We start from the raw sequence: 13,415 nt of genomic DNA, 5'->3' as shown, positions 1-13,415 counted from the left end.
AATATTTCGTACACACAGAGCAGCCAAATTGTTTCTTTACAGCACTACGGCTTGAATCACTGAGAGATTCTTGTCTATTTTTCAGTGATTTTGAGGCTGAAGCAGATTCTCTGGTCTCCTTCCAATCAGCACTGTCTTCAGTGTCAGGTTCAGAAGAGTCTCCAGTGTCAGGTTCAGAAGAGTCTCCAGTGTCAGGTTCAGAAGAGTCTCCAGTGTCAGGTTCAGAACAGTCTCCAATGTGAGGTTCAGAAGAGTCTCCAGTGTCAGGTTCAGAAGAGTCTCCAGTGGCGTACTCAGTCTTTGGTTGTAAACTGCTCTCTGGATCTGAGTTCCTGGCTGGTTCTGGTCCTCGACAGTCATCTCCATCAGCTTCTGTTTCCATGTGTTCAGTTTGTCTTTGATGAGGCTGTGAGGACTGAGGTTTCTCTTCATCATCTTCACTCTTCACAGGGTCAGGAGTGAAAGTGGACTTGGTGATATCAGCCTCCTCCAGCTCCTGAAGCTGCTCTCTCTCCTGACTGATCCTGAGTTCCTCCTGTTCCTGCTTAATGTGTGGGGGGGGCTCTGGGTCCTCCTGGTCCAGACTGGTGCTCCAATCCTGCTGGTCAGGGAGAACCTCTTCTTTAACCACCACCAGTAGCTGGACGTCTGCAGGTAACAGGAAACACACAGTCAGAAAAAACTGTTAAGTATTAGCATTTCAAAATCTGATCACCATTAAAATGGGAGATATTTTGCAGCCCTAATAATGCCTTTGTTTTTACTTTCATATTATCTTTTAGTCCCACCTATTGTGTATTTCTGTTGTCTCAATTCACCTTCTGTAGCCCAGCCCCTTTCCAGTTCCAGTTTAGCAGTAGCTGCAATGTAAACAAGGAATTGTATTTGGCATTGTTCAGATACACTATGCCTATAGAATGAAAATACTCCGTTACAAATTAAAATCTTGCATTCAAACCTTATTTAAGTAAAAGTTCGCAAGTATTAACAGAAAAATGTACAGCACCTTCTTATGTAAAAGTAATGATACTGCAATGACATTTTCGCGGGGGCAAAACGCAACATCTTGCAAGAAAGCGTCTGAGGGCTTCTTAAAGGGCCCATGTCATGGCCATTTCCACTGATCATAATTACATTGTTGAGGTATACTAAAATAGATTTATACTGTGCAATTTTCCAAACTCACATTGGTTTCGCATACAGCATCTCTGTCAAGCATGTGTATTCAGCAGTATTCACTTTCTCCACTAAACGACTCGTTGGAGCTCTTGCCCCCCCCTCCCTGTGAGCCTAGTGTGCTCCGATTGGTCAGCTCGGCCACTCGTTCTGATTAGTCAACCACCAGAGAGGCTGCGCCCATGTCAGTGCTTTTCCCGGCTGCTCTCAGCGTAACATCAGTCTTATCATGGCGTCGGTACAGCGGTATATTTTATATACATATATATTTTTAACTGTTGTTATAGAAGAGTGTGACGGCCTCAGGGCCTTTGTCTTACGGTGGGGTGGAGCTGAAGAGGGTAATCAGCGCGATCACGGACACCTCCGTAGCCGGTGCTATTAATCCCAGCGGCCCGGAGTCTCTCTCCAAAGCGGCTGCAGAAGGACGAACTGAGCGACCCTCTCCCCTCGACCACCTGTCTCTGCATTTACTACAATAAATGTGCCGTGGTTTTGTAAACTCGTGTATGTCTCCTTGTCTTTCCGTTGTGGCCTACGAGCTACTCTCATAACAAAGAGTAAGTTATTTTTACCCGTTATAAACTACTACTGTTTGATGAGAAATCAAATCATGGTTTGCTATATATGAATTCAGGGAAGAAAGGATAGGCCTACTAAGTATTTCCATTAAACTTTATTTTTAGAAATGTACAAAATGAACATAAATATACATATATACACGGTATATCATCCATTCCTCCTCCTCGCATCTTGCCTGCGCACAGTCGGTGCGGTGCCTTTTAGCACCCTCAGTAGTAGTAGAATCCCTTCCCCGTCATGGATTGTCCGCCAGGATCTGGCTGGACGAAATCAAATGCAAATCATAAAATATTAGAGAAACTTAGTTGTTTTAGATTCGTTAGTAGTAGTTGTGTAATGAACAGCTTGCCTGCTAATATGCTAACCTAGCTTTGTTTACCTTGGTAGCTAACACGATATGAACGTTAGCTTGGAGGAAAGGCAACTATAATGCAGTGTAATAAAACTACTATGAACAAAAGCTAGTGGTTCATATTAGGCTAGCAATAACGTGTTTATAATTGCAATCGTATACGGGTATTCTGCTACGTTCGGTCATACAATGTAACTTGCATGAATACATTGTTTTGCGCTAGCATACAGCTAGCCTCGTTAGCTACATGCAGTATGTGTACGGTCACAATGTACGGTAAATCACAGTACAGTATACTGTATGAGTATTCCGTGTGTGTGACTGCAGACATTCTCCTGCCATGACAAACATGTAAGGCCATCTGCTGACATTGTAGTTGATATATTTAAACGCTAGCAACGTAGCATCACAAAAATGTTTTTCTGACCGAAACTAGCTCTAGCTCCGTGTGTTAGATCGCTACGCCAGCTATAATGTAATTACGTTTCGCGACTGACCGGCAAATCACCCGGAGTATACTGTCAATAGGTATTTTGTGTGTGAATGCAGACATTCTCCTGCTATGAGATACATGTATGCAAGGCCATCTGCTGATATTAGAGTTGATATATGGAAACTCTAGCAACTTAGTTAGCACAGTTAGCACTGTGTCAATGGCTTAGCAGTCCAACACAGTTTACACATTTAAACAGTCTTGTTTGATAAATACACAAATAACAATGCAAACTTACAGGTTGTATACCCAGATCTTCCCCTGCTCCAAACGGTCCAAACAAGCTGTGCATATCCGGCCTCAAACTGGGCAATGTTTTGGAAGCTTTCGTCTGTGAAATGCCGGTTCTTCGAACCTCTGGAGGAGGAACACGACGCTGCTGGTGTGGCCATAGCTCTTCGGGATTGGTCCATTTCGTTCCGGGTACCGCATGACATCAGGCGGTACCCGGAACTAAATGGAAGACTCAAATGGGCAGTGACGTATCTCCAACGAGGCGTTTTGGGGAGGTATTTTCTGTGTTAGAGTTTTACTCGCTACAGGGTGTACTTTGAGGGTTTTGACTCTGCACACCGTTTACATGCATAAAAACCTTCATAACACACAAGGGGACGGGTAATAACCGGAAAAGCATGACATGGGAGCTTTAACATTTAAAGGTCCCATGTCATTCTTTTCCAGTTATTACCTGTGCCCTTGTGTGTTATGTAGCTTTTTATGCATGTAAACGGTCTGCAGAGTCACAAACCCTCAAAGTACACCCTGTAGCGAATACAACTCTAACACAGAAAAGGCCTGTCTATGCTGCCCCAGAACGCCTCGTTGGAGATTTCTCTTTTTCTTCCTGGTACCAAGTGACGTAACGATGACCAAAATGGACTCATTGGTCCAAATGGACCAATCCGCGGAGCCGTTATGTTACGTCCGCAGAGCCGTTACGTTATGACCGCGGATTGGTCCAAATTGATCAATGGACTTCCTCACACACACACACACTCAATCTTTTTTCAGCTGCAGCTCCGCGGATTTCTCAGCCTGAGACGGCGGGACGCGGCGAGGCTGTGAGTCTGTGTGAGCAGCAGCAACGTTCCTCCAACACGGCACCCAGACCCCACGCAGCATTCTCATCTGTTTGTCATTACTGGTGTCATTTTCTGGTTGCTAACTAACGCCATTGTAACACATAATCACTGATGTTCCGCTGTAACGGTGGTGGACTCATCAGAACAGAATGGGCGAGCTGACCAATCAGAGCACAGTGGACTCACAGGGAGGGGGGGGGGCAGGAGCTCCAACAAGCCATGTAGGACAGAGTGAATACACATACTATACAGAGATGCTGTATGAGATGTTAAGGAATAATTCTTCTAGATATCTAACCTTTTGCTCTGTGACGTGTTATCTCCTTTAAGGAAAGGCCTTGGTGCCATATGTGTTGTTGTCACCAGTGTGTGACCGGTCAACTTGACTGGCACGAAGGGTAATTGTTGTGGGAACACTGAGGCACTTCTTTATCTGTGTTTGTGGGCTCTAGGATGGGAAATCCTTGAGGCCATGAGCGTCGGACGCAGGTGACTCAGTGTTTAGTCTACTCCTTCAGAGATGTTGATTTCTCTCTGTGAACCCGTTAAAAGGTCTAGCATAGAGAGAGGTTCTTCAGAATTGACGTGGCAACTCTACCGTGTAGTCAGAACCTCTGACTCTTTGATTTGTGATGTGAATCCTCCGGCCGAATACTCTGAATAAACCCATCAGTGTTTGACATCAAAGCTCCAACTCTCACCGTGTCTCCTTCCTGAGTCGGTGACTCCATGCATTGCTACACAGAAGTTTCCTCCACAAATTGGCGTTGTCGGCAGGATACCAACAGATCTTCAGAGACTGGTAAGTGTGATTTCAAATCTACATTTGGACATTGCCTTACCAGAATCTGTGATTGACGGTATCCTAAAATTATCTGTGAAGCTAAGCGGCTGCGTTTCGTTTTGGTTAATGAACATTTGGGACTATTAACCCCAGGGGATCATCCAGGGACTCTGTCTTGGCTGGTTCCCTCTGTGTGTGCTGCTCGGGACGTATGTGCCGTGCAGGCATACACGGAGATGTTTAAAAAGACCTTAATGAGGGCAGCAGTAAAGTGGAACTTCTGTGTGAAATCAAAATAGAGATTTGTAATGAACAAATCGCCGAGATTCCGGGGGTTTCAGCGGCCAACACTAGCAGTTAACTAAAACAGCCAGAGATATTACCCCCAGCGCCTCTAAAAAAAAACACGGCTCCAGCTGCGGCTCCGGGGAATGTGTGTAAAATACCTCCCCGTATCTGCATGAGCTGGTGAAGTGAACTCAGAGGGAGAAAATCACAGCTTTTGTCTATAACTTTAACTCACACCACCGCCGTCTCTATTAAAAACGAGACGGTTTAAAAGCACTCTCGTGGCTTGTGGCCGTTTACGACGTGCTGGCCGGTGCGAGGTGCGTGCATTACCTGATGCGACAGGCTCCCTACATTGCTGGAGGAGTTGGTGTCGGTCAGGGGTGCATACATAAAATTATAGGCTAATTGATCATGGGTGGGCAGTGGTATGCAAGTGTAGAGCAAAACTGTGTTTCATCGTTGGGATGAACATGATGGGAGGTGTGTAGGCTGGTCGAGTAGGACTACAGTTAACTGTGTGGTTTCGGATAGAAAGGGTAGAGGAAAAAAAGTCTATGTGCTCCAGATCGGGGGGGCATAGCACCACTAGAGCAGGGATAGTGGGGTCGCAAGAGGATAAGCTAGTTATTGCTCTTGGACGGTCTTCAGGCACCGATCTAAGGACTTGTGTACAAGGGTGGAGGCACGAGTCAAGGTGCCCCACTGGATTCCCATTGGGAGAGATCATATAGTCCCTACCCCCTCTGAAACCTCTTTAATCCGGACTAAATTGAGCTGGATGAACTTTTGCTGTCGCACTGGTGTTTGTTACGAGTTCATCATGTTTGTTTGTCTGATTGTTTGTATCAGGGGTCTATATTGGTTTGTCTAACCGCCGTCTTGTGCATGTTTTGTAACAACTAATAATGAATCAGTCCATAGCCAGGGTAAAATAAACTAAGCTTTAGTTAACTCACCAAAAGTAAATGACTTGAGAAAGATAAATAATATATAGTGTTTTGCAAAATTCTGGTAGTATAGATGTGCTGCAAAATGAAAATAAATAGCAAAAGAGTGTTTTTATGTCCTGCATCTGAGTGTGCAGAGGAAATGTAAACAAGAAGCACACTGTTCAGGGTGTGCGCTGTAGGTGTAAGAAGAAAATAAGATTATATTATTTTAAGAATACATTTTAAATTGTATTGCTGTTATGTTAAGATATGTTTGTGACCTTTTATAAACCCTATGCCCCGTCCTGCACCCTGAGACCCTCAGAGGCATCACTGCTGGTCGTAAAAAAACCTGCCTGAGGAGGTCAGGGTGGCAAAATCTGTCTGCTGTTTTAGGTCAATATTGTATTATTTGTTTCATTTCTTCTTAAATCTATGTATTGTATGGTAATAATGAAAAAAACGTAATGTATTGAACACATTCCGAAACAAAGCTGATAAGACAGAACTAGACTCGGACATAATACAAATTATTGTTGAAACCTTTTGCGCTGTTGCTGCAAAATGGAAACTTTGTTGATTATCTATTCCAACTGGCCACTGGATTCAGATAATTAATATAAGTTGAAGTTTAATTACAGTTTTAAATATAGTTTAACATTCTTTATTAAACTGCTTCAAATGATTTCTCGTATCAACCAATTGGTCTCCATAGACATTACTAAAATTCTAATAGTTGTTAAACTACTGACAAGTTTTCTGAAACCGAGCTTATGAACAAAAGAGTAAAGGTTGCTGGTTAAGCCAGGATCAATATATTTGTTGACGTTTTCATTACAGTGTGCATAATAAATGTGTTAAATGAATTGAGCAATTCTTTAAAAAGTATAATGTTGCAATCTCTTTACAATAAGTAATTACAGTTAACAAAGAAGTAGAGGTTGTTTTCCAAGGGCCTCTCCTTCACAGCCCTACACTTTAAATCATGAGACTTTCAAATCATAACAGACAGAGATCGGTATCACTTTGTGTTGCAAGCCAAATCCATGTAAAGGTTCTACTTGAGCCCAATTTAAATACCATAAAGAAAGTATTGAACCCAGCTCAAGCTAAATGTCAAATGTATTTAATTAATGTACAAGTGTTTTGATTTATTTCAAATGTTCTAATCTCAGCTTCTTTCGAGTTCAGTCTAAGCAACAAATTGTTTCTCATAACATTCTCACTGCTGTCCCAAATGTTTTAACCTTGGGCAGACAAGCTGTTCACACACCCACACACACACCCACACACACCCACACACTTTGGATAAGTAGTCACCTTATCCACATTGTAAATTGTTGCCTTCTTTAAAGTTATTAGTAATTTAAGATTAATTATTCAATTAAATGTGGTACATAAGATAAAATAAATAAAATAACTTGACAAAATATTTCAAAAGGTAAATGGTGAATTAATATACATTTAGAATCATTGAGAAGGGGTTATATCCACAGGGACTAGCTCACCTTTAACTTACAATAACATTTCTCTGCTATGGACTGATGAGTATATGATTCTTGCATGTTCAATGACTAACACAAACCTTCAAAATGATAATGTGCATGTGTCAGGAAGGCTCCCAAATAATTCTGAGGGGCCTATTTTTGTAATTAAATGATAATGTGCTAATCCATTACTTTGAGTTGTCTTCACTCAGAAAAACATCCCTATCAGGTGTTAACCCAATAACTAGGACAGCTCTCAAGGCCAAGGGTCAGAGAGAGAGGGTCACACTCTCCGGGTGCAGAGAGCACCCCCAGCCACGTGCAAGGAAGCACGAGGTCGTTCGAGATGGGATGCTTCTCTTCACCTTTCTGATAAGATGGGGTTCTTCTCTTCACCTTTCTGATGAGAGGGGATGCTTCTCTTCACCTTTCTGATGAGAGGGGATGCTTCTCTTCATCTTTCTGCTCGGTGGGCTCTAGCAGACAACCCTGCAGGACGAGCGAGGGCTTCAGAGGCTTCTATAATACAAGGTTCCATGTTTCTTGGAGGAGTTTGATGTCTTCCTAACCTCTCCCATCACGGGGGGGGACACCTGGATGCATCAGGAATACGCAGTTGTACTCAAGCAGATAGCAGAAGGAATACAGGCAGATGAGCCTCCGTCTCACTGGGGGATTAACTACAGTGCTCACTGAATGAGCCACACAAAAGCAGAGCAATTGGGGGGTTGAAATATGGCGCTCTGATGAAGAAGAGTTTGAGCCAATCAGCACCTCAGTGCTAATCTACAGTATCAGGATGCCTTTACACACCAGACACTCGGTGTCATAAAGGGAGGAGGAGAATGAGTCAGGAAGCCTGACGGACATGTTCTTCCAGCTCTTGTACAAAGATGAACTTTGAATTGAATGACCAGATGTTTAAAGATGTACAATTAATGATTGTTTTTTATATTTCCAATGACCAGACATGTGTTAAGTAGTGGTGATAAATATATTTAGTCAGATCAGATTACATTTTCACACTAAACAAAATTAATAAATAAATATTCTCAGATTATAAGGTATTGAATAATAAAGTATTTCTAATATTATAACAGATAATGTTAATATCCTTAATCATCCAGCAATCAGGCTTAACAACACTACTCTGTAATGTATTACCCATGCACAGACAGACATAAAATGATGTTTCAAGTACTGGATTAATTTCAGTTTTGGCCCAAAACAAATATTTATAATAATTAATATAACAATTATGCAGCATATTTGATCCTCAAATTAGAGAAGTATAATTTAAAGAAATTGATATTCTATATTCAACATTAGATAAACACAGAAGAACCCTTTCCAAGTACCATAAGTAGATATTCAGGTAAATATGGCTAATAAGAATAATTGATAGACTTAATTTGGTACAGATCAGTTGTAGCATTTACAAATGTATGAATTAAAGTTTTAAGAATGTTTAATCTTTCCTTTCCAGGTTTTTACAAAAGTCTTTGAATATTTGCCTAACTTTTCCTTTTCAGATTTTGAACAATGTACTTGACTAAAATGAATGTATTGATTTTACTAAGACTAAGTGCCTTACTCTTGACTAAAGCGTAATGAAGTAAACGTAAAGTATTACCGATTACAGATTGATCAAATCACCACTGTGAATTTTATGCCTTAGCTGGATCTCTTATGATCCTAAGTTTTAAAAGCTTTTGACTAGTGATTGCCTTAAAGCAAATCTTTAAGCTGTTTCTGGTTTTGATTTTATAGTTTGATAAATGACATTAACTAATGGTTTAAATGATAAAAGATATTAGTTTAAAACAAATATTTTGCTATTATGTATCTGTGTTTTTATGTGTGTTCATTATTGTACTTATTGACAAAAGATGCTCCAAACACTGATGACAGATAATTTTTCCTATTATGATTGCCTGTATCAATCATTGTGATTGAATGTTTCAATCTTACTCTACTTTGTGATGTAATTGAATGTAAGGTGAGACCACACTCGAATCTGAAGACGCCTATTGATTTAAGTATTGACCAGAATTATTAGACTAATGTTTTAAGGTTATCAAAAATGATAAAAAGAGAGGAACTGTTAAGGAATAATTCTTCTAGATATCTAACCTTTTGCTCTGTGACGTGTTATCTCCTTTAAGGAAAGGCCTTGGTGCCATATGTGTTGTTGTCACCAGTGTGTGACCGGTCAACTTGACTGGCACGAAGAGTAATTGTTGTGGGAACACTGAGGCACTTCTTTATCTGTGTTTGTGGGCTCTAGGATGGGAAATCCTTGAGGCCATGAGCGTCGGACGCAGGTGACTCAGTGTTTAGTCTACTCCTTCAGAGATGTTGATTTCTCTCTGTGAACCCGTTAAAAGGTCTAGCATAGAGAGAGGTTCTTCAGAATTGACGTGGCAACTCTACCGTGTAGTCAGAACCTCTGACTCTTTGATTTGTGATGTGAATCCTCCGGCCGAATACTCTGAATAAACCCATCAGTGTTTGACATCAAAGCTCCAACTCTCACCGTGTCTCCTTCCTGAGTCGGTGACTCCATGCATTGCTACACAGAAGTTTCCTCCACATGAGATACCAATGTGAGTTTGGAAAATTGTAAATCTATTTTAGTAGACCTCAACAATGGAATTATGATCAGTAGAAATGGCCATGACATGGGACCTTTAACAATCTATGAATGTGTCATACCCACTTAACGGGAAGAAACTCAGCTATCAGACAATATTAACCATTGTTAGCTAAACGAAACACAAGGGTAATACAAAGGCTCTGAATTAGCCCTGAGCGAAAAAATGCTAACGCACTTAGCAAAGAACTCACGGTAAAATATTACCTTATTACTCAGATCTGCAAACAATATATCAGCTAGCAAGCTGATATTCCACAGATTCTAGAAATACAAGTATCATCACTGAGCGATCAAAACTCGCACCAGGGGAAGCAAACCCAGACATCACACCACGTAGCTTTACGAATACACACTACCGCGGCCTGCTGGTAAGGAGAGTTATTGCCACTCACGCATGCGCAGTTCGTACGTGCTTCCAAGACTTCTTGGCAGTCGGCTGAAGTCTTTGCGGTGTGTTCCAGTGCGACACATGGCCAAGACGCAGAGACGCGAGGCGACACAACAGTCGGGGGTCCATCTGTGTCAGTTCTTTGGTGTCAGCTTAGTGTGTCCGGGCCTTTAGAGCCAATAGAATCGAGGGGAAGTTCCTAAAATCCATCTAAACATTACTCATTGGTGAATGAGTGATGCGTAGCCAGAATGCCCAAAACCGGAAGCTGTCATACACTCTCGTAGCAGCTAATGTGAAAACTCCGTTATTGACACAAATATAGTGATGGATTATTGAACAAACAACAAATAGCGTGTGCGTTCCATTTTCACTCTACAACGAGAAGCTCATGGGGCTTTCCCGAACCTGCGTCGAGAGCTGGAGTTAAATGAAATCTCAGATTTGCCTTCTTAATAGTTTGTTTGGGTCCCTCACTTCCGTTTCGCTTCTCATGCACTGATTCGCTAGCTGAACAGCCAATCAGAGTGATTTATTTTGCCGACAGCCTTTGGCCGACTGCCAAAGACTACTGTTTTCGGCCGAAAAGGTGTCGGCACGGCTGAAAAGATACGACGGTGCGGGACACACCAATCTGAGTAGGGTGTGTCGACGCTCATCGACGGCCTGACGCCCATCGACGGCCAAAATTGGCTTGTGTCAAGATTGATGCAAAACAAGTGACATTTGACCTTTTTAGAGAGATTTAGCAAAAATAAACCACTTCTGGGGTCATTTGGGTGGATTTTCCATATCTCTGGCTTCCCTTGCTCGATTTTGATGGTTGACACCTCTTTCTGACCATTAGAGCCAATAGAATCGAAGGGGGAGTCCCCCACACACACTCATTGTGAAAAAAAAGGTGGGGGCTTCGCGCATGCAGTTTTGCATCAGAGCGAACCTATCTCTAGCTCTGACATCTGGAAACTGAAAAGCAGTTTTATTGCTTATGGATTATCAGAAATCATTTCAAAGGGACACAGACACATTGGATTAACCTATGGATTAACTTCAGCAGCGTTTTTATCGTTTTAATGCCATTGAAGACCACTTTGGAGAGACTAGAGCCAAGGTCAAAATGTTAGCATTTTTAGCTACCTAGCGTCACCTGTTTTGATGTCTGTTTTTGTTTATAACGTCGCAAATTCGTATAATTCAGTGATAATGAGGGTACCTTTCGATTCTGTGTCACCTCACGATGTGAATCGATGTCATCGATGTGGAGAAGAGATAAATAAAAAATGATCAGTTAGATGAGTTTCTTCCCGTGACATGGATATAAAACATTCATAGTTTATTGAATGAACATGCCCTCAGACACTGTTTCCTGCAAGATGTTGCGGCAGTGCCCCGGTACCGGGGTCTCTCAGGCTTAACAGGTTAAGTTATGAAGTTATATAAGCATTATTAAGAAAGAAAGAATACCCAAGTTGTTTATTATTTTATTTGAGTTAATGTGAACATTAGTGAACACGGAAGGACCGCATTGACTTTCTGGATTGTGACAACGTGGATTTCTGTGGAAAAAGGCTTGTGCTGCATGTTGTGGATGTTGCAATACATTATAGTCTAATGCTGGAAGTGGAACAAATTTGCTTATGAATAAAGTGTGGAACGTAACTCAAGGAGGGTATCTTGAAAAGCGCTTTAATAAGTTTGTCTATCTGGCTTACTGTCGCGGATCCAAGCCGCACAACAACATAGCGCAACATTAAAATAAGGACAGCTATTTACACGTGGATGTTCAACGACAATAAAGCATAAACATGGCTGAAAAGGAAAATGTGGAAACGAATGAAACTCCTATGGACCCAAACTTGAATGAATGTGAAGTACCTGTGGAAAATGCTGACGTCAGACCAAAAAGAACAATAAGACCTACAGAAGAGGCTTTAGAAGCTAAGCTGGTGCAGTTAATTAAAAAAAGGAAAACGAAATTGGGTCAAGTCTCAAGGAAACTTGTTTTCATTGATTCACTCATGATTGATTATGGGAATATCATTAAGATGAACCGAGGAAAACCTGTGGAGAAGGATAATAAAAAAGAGTTTCATAAGGCGCATTCACACCGCAGTACTTTTTCCACAAAGGTTCATGAGAACTTAGTTCATGAGAACTCTTTAGTTCTCATGAACTAAGTACAGATCGCGCTCACACCGGAATAAGTTCCTGGGGAAGGATTAGGCAAATGAAGCCGCTGACATCACTTTTTCTTCTTCTGCTTTGGGTTTACTGGTAGGCCGCAAACAACTTCACAGCGTCTACTGCCACCCGAAGTCCCCGGCCGGAAGTCCCCGGAGTTGGGGACTGGCTTCAGTAGAAGCTACTAGGACTCCCAGCAGTTTCTACTGAAGCCTTCCGAGTAAATCGCCAGAACGCCGACACCTCATCTCCACCGCTCCCATGTTTTCTTTTGTGTTGCCATAAGTTAGTCTCTCTGCGTTTGTGCGCTGGGCTAATACTAATGCTAATAATGCCAATGCGAGGATAAAAAAATGGCGGCTTCACAAAACTTTTTGGGAGTTTTACGGGGCGTGGCTTGCATTCCGCCCAGCCAATCAGACATAGGAACCTTTTTCTCCCACGAAAGTACCTGCTCTCTAGCAGGGACGGAAAAGTGGGTGGAAAAGGTTCTGATTAACTAATTTTAGTTCCGGCTCTTTTTGGTGTGAACGCGACATTTCGGAACTATATCGGAACTAAAGTGGGAAAAGTACTGCGGTGTGAACGCGGCTAGAGACTCCAATTCAATAAACTCAAGTCATGCAGCCCCTAGTGGTCATGTACAAGTATTACAACCAAGGCCCACAACAAGGACCGCAGCATCACTCCATCCAGGTCAGACAAAGCTCTCGGACAGAAAGCAATGACTTTATTCAAGTAACGCAGTGACAAAACGAAATCACTGAAATGCTAACGAAGGAGCAACGCTTAACATTACTCCCATCCAGAGAAATACCCATCTTTAAAAGAGATCCATTACAGTACCTTTCATTCATCAGAATGTTTGAAAAATACAATAGAAGATGAAACTGACAATTACAAAGACAGGCTGTTCTTTCTAGAGCAGTATACAGAAGGCCAAGCTAAAGACTTGGTAAAAAGTTGCCAATACATGGATTCTAAAAAGGGCTTTTTGGAAGACTGCTCCAAGAG

General features: G+C 41.8%; 1 pseudogene; it reads right to left on the bottom strand.

Annotated features, from left to right (window-relative positions):
- LOC117480948 overlaps positions 1-3,431 on the bottom strand; it is a 29,561-nt pseudogene extending 26,130 nt beyond the window's left edge.
- Positions 3,432-13,415: the final 9,984 nt, after the last annotated feature.

Source organism: Trematomus bernacchii, unplaced genomic scaffold (assembly GCF_902827165.1).
Source record: "Trematomus bernacchii unplaced genomic scaffold, fTreBer1.1, whole genome shotgun sequence".
Taxonomy (NCBI): domain Eukaryota; kingdom Metazoa; phylum Chordata; class Actinopteri; order Perciformes; family Nototheniidae; genus Trematomus; species Trematomus bernacchii.
This window is presented reverse-complemented; position numbering and strand designations above follow the sequence as displayed.